The sequence below is a fragment of the Populus trichocarpa genome, chromosome 7 (genome assembly GCF_000002775.5).
Source record: "Populus trichocarpa isolate Nisqually-1 chromosome 7, P.trichocarpa_v4.1, whole genome shotgun sequence".
NCBI lineage: Eukaryota > Viridiplantae > Streptophyta > Magnoliopsida > Malpighiales > Salicaceae > Populus > Populus trichocarpa.
Window position 1 is genome coordinate 6856860 of NC_037291.2, and position 7500 is coordinate 6864359.

At 44.1% G+C, this 7500-nt stretch overlaps 1 pseudogene; it reads left to right on the forward strand.

Annotated features, from left to right (window-relative positions):
• Nucleotides 1-2549: 2549 nt before the first annotated feature.
• The window catches only part of LOC127905535 (photosystem I P700 chlorophyll a apoprotein A1-like), a 9161-nt pseudogene continuing 4210 nt past the window's right edge, over nt 2550-7500 (forward strand).

A 7500-nucleotide genomic window follows, 5' to 3' on the forward strand; every position in this document is an offset into this window, starting at 1 on the left:
TCAGGCTAACTAGTGGCCCTGGACGTCACCATCATCTTGAGCAGTCGAGAAAAATTGCCGCGGGGCTATTGAGGCACGTTCCCGCACTTCACCCAAGTCGAGATTCCATCGGGTGACAGAAGTTTTTTGTAGTAGAGATAGATAAGGCGTTAGGTTAATTACTAACGCCCTGTTTGCTGAGGGGGGGGCTTGCTCTTTTTTCAAAATGGTCGATTACCTGATGCTATGGCTATGAGACTAGTGCAAAGAAGTAAGAATCAGTCAAATCTGTAGTGAAATATCTGTATCGCCCTTAGCTTGCAAACAAGCCCTTATATCACATATCAAACAGGCGCCTAAGAATAAGAAGTCCCTGCCCTTTCGATTGTTATTGGCTTATTCTCTAGCATCCGATTGTGGGCATCAATCCCAGCCATCTTCATTTCAGTCCTTGCTTGGCTCTGTTCTCTAAGACCGTGGTTAAGAAGTTCCGTCGCCTTACTAATTTTATTAGATGCAGCGTAACGACTCTTTTTGCTTCCGGAGTGAACTTCCTTGTCAGCTCTATAAGGGCCTCTCTTAAAGCAGAAAAAGACGAGTTCCAGTAGTCTCAGCCCCAAACCCCATTTGATAGAGTTTCATCCAAGGCAGCCCCTTCTTTTTAAAGCAAATCGTCTGCTCTCTCTTGGGGAGAGGAATTCCTTGATGCATCGAATGCTGCTATTAAATGCGCTGTTGTTTCTGAGTGAATAACCGGTCTTGTCGTATCCGCTGTGAGCCTATCTGCTGCTGTAAGAAAGCTAACTTCATGCGTAAAAGCTCTCTCTGGCCGTTCACAAAGCTATAAATCTTCATTCCGGGTTAGGGGAAAGGCGATTCAGGGATTTCCTATTGCGAAACTCTTTTACCATATATTGAATTACTACGGGTATAAAAAAAGAAGAAAGAACTATGACACGTAGACGGGGCGAAATCTCCCTACGATTACGTTCCTATAGAAAGGGGGTGCTATGGAAAAGAGGAATCTCAGGTACTTTTAACTTTATGCCCATCTTGCTTCTGGTAATGCAAATGGAAATTCTCATTAGGATGCATCTGACTTCAACCCCAAATCTTTTCGCTTCCACTCCTATAAAGTAAAGAAGATAGTTAGACCAAGTTCACTAACATTTCCTTCTAGGCTCTAGCCTCAAGCTAATCTCATTAGGCTCCACATTCCAATCTTCACACTCGCATTAAATCGTAAGACTCTCATCAGAAGACAGTCAAACCTAGGATTCAAATCTTTGCTTCCAGTGGCATGAAGTGAGATTGATTCTAATGAATCATAAATTGCAATCTTAATCCTGATGATAGAAATCCTCTTGCATTTTTTCACCTTCTTCCACCATACTTTCAATTCTATCTGATCGGGGATTCTTGATTGGTGCTAAGCTGACTGAAATAGTTTTTCTTTAAGTTTAGTTTAGTCGAAAGTCACATGTGGGGGTTGTACACAAAAGTTTAAGTGGCACATCACACTCACATGACCACTTTAATGACTTGCCTTTTCTTTGCTTAGGATGGTGACACTTGTCAAAGGACTAATGGCTGGTGCTTTTTCTAGCCTTGGAACTTGCTCTCTTTGCTTTGCTGCCTGCTCTTTAGGCTTTTCTGCTTGCTCTATATGCCATGCCCCTTTGCTTGCAGATTTTGCTCTTATACCATCTGTGCCTGCTTGAGGCTGATTCCTATGCAGCGGCATCTGCGCATGTGGTTCATTTTCAAGTCACCAAAGCATTCTTTTTGACCGGGCTAAGGAACTGGCCTATAGGGGCACCCTCTCTTAAAGCCAGTAAGACTTGCTCGCGCTTCCTTCACCTCGAGAACTGCTTTTGAAAGCCCTTGAGTACACGAGCATTTAGCGGGGAATAGGACATGATTAATCACTTGCTTTGTTTGTGTCTTTCACCTCCCGAAAAAGACGTTCTTCGAAACATGTGTGTTGAGCAAGCTGTTTGATTCTCTTTTAAGCGGGATCGGGATGAGGATTCAGCTTTACAAACTCAAGGGGCCCATTCAACACCAAGAATATCCGGAGGCCGGTTGAGAGAAAGCTCTTCCAAGTCTCTCTCTCCTAAACTCCAGGCCAGGATCGTTCCCGCTCCGCTCCAAGGTTCGTAAAGATATTGGCGATGAAGTCAGTTGTGGCGTAGTTACACGGGGTTTTTTTTGTACGAGAATCCAAAACCATGAAATCGGATAATTGGTTAGAGAATAAGGAAAAGATAGCGGAAGATGTTTGATTAAGCTCTCGAAGCGAAAGTGGCATCTACTTACACTTCTTATTCTTTTATGAGAACGCTTTTCGTTACAGAAAGATGGGATATGTAGGTTCTAACTAGACGCCCAATCACTATTATATCCTGGAAGCAACCATTCCGGCCAGTAAAGCAGCCAAAACTATGCTTCCCAGAAAGACTGCAACGCTCGGATTGCTCACCAGCACTCTGACTTCCGGCCTTTTTTAGCCAGGTAAGTTAGTTGAAGTTTTTTAACAAAACCAGACGCATATGGAAGCATACTTTAGGTTATTTAGTTCCTTTTTAAAGCGAGAGGAGCCAAGTTTCAAACTGGAATGGATGATTCGGGATCAATATACCTTGTGGTCGTGATTCTTCCTTCGCCAGTTCACCAGTACAGGAGGAGGGAGCAATGGGAACTCATGGATGCTTTCCTAGCGGGAATCCAATTCAGATAGAGCCCAAGAATCTCATACCTTTCGACCATCTAATCCTTTTCTTTGGACCTAAGTCATCATATCCTACGCCCGAACCCCCCTAACTGCAGGAATGACCAGAGCCCCCTACTTTCCATTTCTTCTTGGTAGCGGCGAGAGTCTCCATTTCGATCCTTGTGATGAATTTGAGTGAGAATATTGAATTCTTTCTCTCTCTTTAACGATACCCGAGCCATCATGCGACAGTACAAAGCCCAAACCCGACGAACAAGATTCCCCTTCTTTCCTATGCACCTTTTGTCAAAGAGATCCCGGAAGCTTTAAGATCTCGATTGCCTCGTTGTCGATGAGCTATGAAGAAAAGAGCTGAACTGGGGGATTTTTCAAGTCAAATTTGGATAGGGATCCTCTTTCGGGTTCTCAAAAAGGACTACCAGCGGGAGTGCTTGAGTCAATCTTTCTTCTCTTTGTTCTCATGTCCCTGAGCGAAAGGGGCCCGTCCATCAATAGAAGGTGCGGCTAGCTTCACAGAAGAGTAATCCCGAATTGGCAATTCTTCTTTCTTGGTTTCCGTTCCCCTGCCACCTTCAATCCGTCCGCTGGGAATGATTCAAGCAATGCAGGTGAAGAAGGGAGGGACTACAAGCTTGAGTGCTATCTATCCGAAGTGAAATCCTTGTATTAGTAGTCACTAGGAAGCCTTCCCCCTCGCTAGAGGAAGCCCCATAGCAAGTGAGCCTTCTTGACTCTCTGTCCCGTCTGAGTTTAGTTCGTCTCTCTGGAGTATGAGATCCCATTTCAAGCCCGAGCCATCTAGTTCTTCTTTTCTTCCTTAAGCACTTGAGCCAAACATCCATCCATCGGATTCATTTAATTGCTTTCTTGAATCTGTGAATGCGTAAACTACAAGTAGTCGGAGTCACTCTGGACCCAGGCACATATTGTAATGTCATTGATCCCCGTCTTCCTCATCAGGACGGGGCTCCGCTAATACGCCTATACCGAAAGAAGTCCAACCAGAACCCCTACTGCTACCTCCCATGTTACTTGCACCCACTACTGGGTTGGATGCGCCGGAAGGGGGTGCCCCTGGGATTTCAATTCAACCCTTGTTAAAGCTTTTCGTCTTTCTCCTTGTATTGTAGCATTCCGCTTTTGGGTTGCCGGTAGTGCAGGCAAAGTAAGTACTTTCGGGCAGGTGCCGTTAGAGAACTAGGTGGTCAGTAGGCGCAATCTGTCTTTCTTTCCTTGCTAGGTGCAAAAGGCTCTTTGTCGGTCTTGATGCCGAGAGCTAGAGTTCATCCAATTCCATACGTGACAGACTTTTGAGAACATTCGAATTCGACTGCTACGTTCAAGAAAGCTTTCAAGGTAGCGTAGTTATGAAGTCAACAGAGATGCGCGTCTTCTGCTTGATGCGCGTTATCCGCTGTTGTCTCTTTCTTTACCATATTAATTCTTTAACATTGGCTTGAAGGAGTGTAGCGTAAGAATCTCAAATCTTTATCTTTCTTTTGTGCGTTGCAAATTCGTTTTTGTTCTGAGGCTGCGCACCTTAGTTCTGTTCTATGTTTATCGAGATTTTTCGTCGAACAATGACAATGTTCGAAATCCCCTCTGTGTGTTGAATCCTAAGTAGCTAACCGAAGTGGGCTTGGTGGCCCTATTTCATAAGAAAGACCGCCCCCTTCAATAAATTCCCTAAGAGAATAAAATAAAGGCATCTCCTTTCTTTTTCTCTTCTCGCTTTGTCCGCCTACTGTTTTCGCTTTAGGATAATGGGCATGCTCTCTCCCCATACACTGCTCTATTCTTTCTTTTCTGATAGTCATACTCTGTATTGGCTCTGTCTCGTACCTGGTAGCTACCCTTTCGGTTCCCCCCTTGTACTATTCGGTACACGTTGATCGAGAAAACCTGCCTAGCCGCCGTGTGGGCAGCTCAGAAATTCCGGCACTACCTGCTGGCAGGTCCGGCACTGATAGTCGCTGGGCTAGACCCGTTGAAATTTTTGAAAAACCGGGTAGAATGGTCAGATGGCCACTCCTGCTATCGGAATTCGAGATCAAATATGTTCGGCGTAAAGCCATAAAAGGGCAAGTGCTAGCCGACCATTTGGCGGCATTGCCGATCGCAGAAGGTCAGCCTCTCCCGACCTAATTTCCTGATGAGGGTATTATGCACATCCAGTCCCTTGAAGTTGCTCCCCACTGGTCTCTCTCATTCGCATTCGACGGCGCTGCGAGCGAGCGGGGATGTGGTGCTGGGATCGTACTTACATCCCTCGAAAAGGTAAAATCCCTACTTTCCTACCTGGGGATAAGAAAGAATAGAAAGAAGCAAAAACCGCACCATCTTCAACAAGACGTGTGAACAGCGCCTCTACGCCTATTCGATAGCAGCTTCAGATTCCGATAACAAAGGTAATTCCTCCTCTAAGAGCTGATTCAATGGCATCGCTTACTCATTCAAATGCAACTAAGCCCTATGCTTAACACATGCTCTTCGATGTGTCCTAGCTTGAAGCTACTTTCTTACTCATCAGTACACGAATCCGCTCCTAGAGAATAGTCTGTTACAGAAGATTCCATAGCAGTAGTTTCATTCCTATTTATTTTAAATAAAAAGAAGAAGATTCCCTAGTCGAAGAAGTATGACCACAATCGGATTAAGAGACAGAATAAGTTGTTAAAGAAGAAGCCGTAAGCGGTGCAAGAGTAAGCACTGGTACTCTTTCTAGAGATATTTATAGTGTTCAATCATCCGGTGCTCTCTTTCCTGTCTCGCCCCTGAGTGTAGTTGATTTAAGAGCCCTAGTTCTTTCGTTGAGGTCTTCGGTATTAAAGTTGAAAGGAAAGCGTATAAAAGAAAGAGGGCCTAGCCTAAATGGAAGAGCGTATTTGTTGAAAAAGGAGGTTTTCGTTCAGAAGGCTCTAGGGCTCCTCGTTTCCGAGAAGAAGAGGGCGTCGGGATCGGATCTTCTAAGGCGGACTTTGCCGGGTATGAAGGAATGAGGAGCGCGAAGGGTTAGTGGGAGTGCTTTCAAGTCTAAAGGTTAAAAAGCCTTCGTCCAGAGCACTGGGAAGGGACTGGCTTAAGGAAGTCACGTTGGTTAGGCAGATAGTTGTTAAAAGATGTTAGTAGTAGCTCCCTGCTTGATAGGACCTACTTGGCTTAGGTTGTTGAAGCGATAAGACCAACAGCACTTTGTATTGACTTAATGCTCAAATCAGAATGAGTTCGTTATTTTCCTAATAAAGGAAAGGCAGAGCATACCCAATGAGCGAAGGAAGGGAAGCCAAGATCTTAGTTTGAGCTAGGGAGCTTCGGTCTTGGTCAATCCTCATCAATCCTGGTCCTTTTTTCGGGGCGATATCTGCGAGAATATGTATATGTGCTCCTCACCTTACCGGGTGTTTCGGGTAATTCCAATCGTGCCATCAAAATAGGTTATTTGAAAGTGAAGAAGAACAGAACGCGGGAAATCGGTAACCTAACCTGAACTTAAGGTGAACATTACATTCATAGAGTAAGGGGCTGTAACTATTCATATATTGTTTAAGGGGCTGGGCCTAGGGTGAGTTATGGCTTAAAGTCTCTTGGAGCTGTTCTTCATCAATCCCCGTTTAGAGATAGACTTTAACTGAAAAAAACGGATTTGTCAATATAAGGGAATGAATTCCACTATATCAATAGCAAGAAGAAAGGAATGGCTGACACAATCAGTAGCCGTTGGCGTTGGAGGAGCAGCTGCGGGCGGTGGTTTCGTTCTTTCATTAAGAAACCCGCCTACGGTACGTCGGTTTCATTCCTTCTATTCAACATATAAAGTATGCTGCTTAGTTCATCTGCTAGCTCGCCTTCTTCTTCTAGTTCTAGCTAGCTGGTTGCTGCGACATAAGGAAAACGTTCAACGTTCAGAATGGGTAGTTTTTGAGGATTTGGACTTTGATGGGGATTTAGGGATAACACATGCATATGAATAAGCAGAATTCTCAATAGCATTGGAAAAAGTACCAACATAATAAGAATTAAGGAATATTAACAACAACATACTCATTTTAGGGTAAAGTAGTACCACTAATCCAATTATAGAGGTAGAGGAGGACGGTAAATAATCATAATGGTAAACCAGAGCCACCGGTTGGCGGGACTTCCAACTTCCAAAAGAGGAAGATCCATCAAATTGATTCATGAGAGGGGGGTCTTTCCTGTAGTAGTTGGAGTTGGAGGTGTGGCACACCAGCTGGATCCTTCCTTATGTATAAATGAAATGTATTTGCCGGTTGGCTGGTCAACGGTCACGCTGTCTGGTCAATCCAGTTCTTCTTTTATAAAATAGATGCCGGTCTTTGGGGTCCTCCGTTTACCAAATCAATATCTCCACTACGGTACACTCATCCATTTGATGGAACATCTATTCCCTTTCGAGCTGTCAAATCAGAGTACGGAGGTACGGCTGTAGCGAAACAAGAATTCTTATTATTGTATGTAATATACCCCGCACCACGCTCATTCCTTAATTCAAGTGGAAGTGGCATCTGCCCCTGGAATATGTCATACTCTTCCCGTCCAAAATGACTGTCTTGAATTAGTTCCTCTATCTTTCTTTCCCTGAAGCAGCAAGAAGTACACATGAATCGATTTCTGGTAATTCAATATACCCCGTTCCCTTCGAGATCTCTTTTGAAGGTGCAAAATATAGAATCTATAATAAATAGAAGTGGAATCTGCTTATGGTATGGGTATTTTTTAAAACATTGGCTCAATCTTCATCTCTGTCTTTTCCAAAAAATGGATAT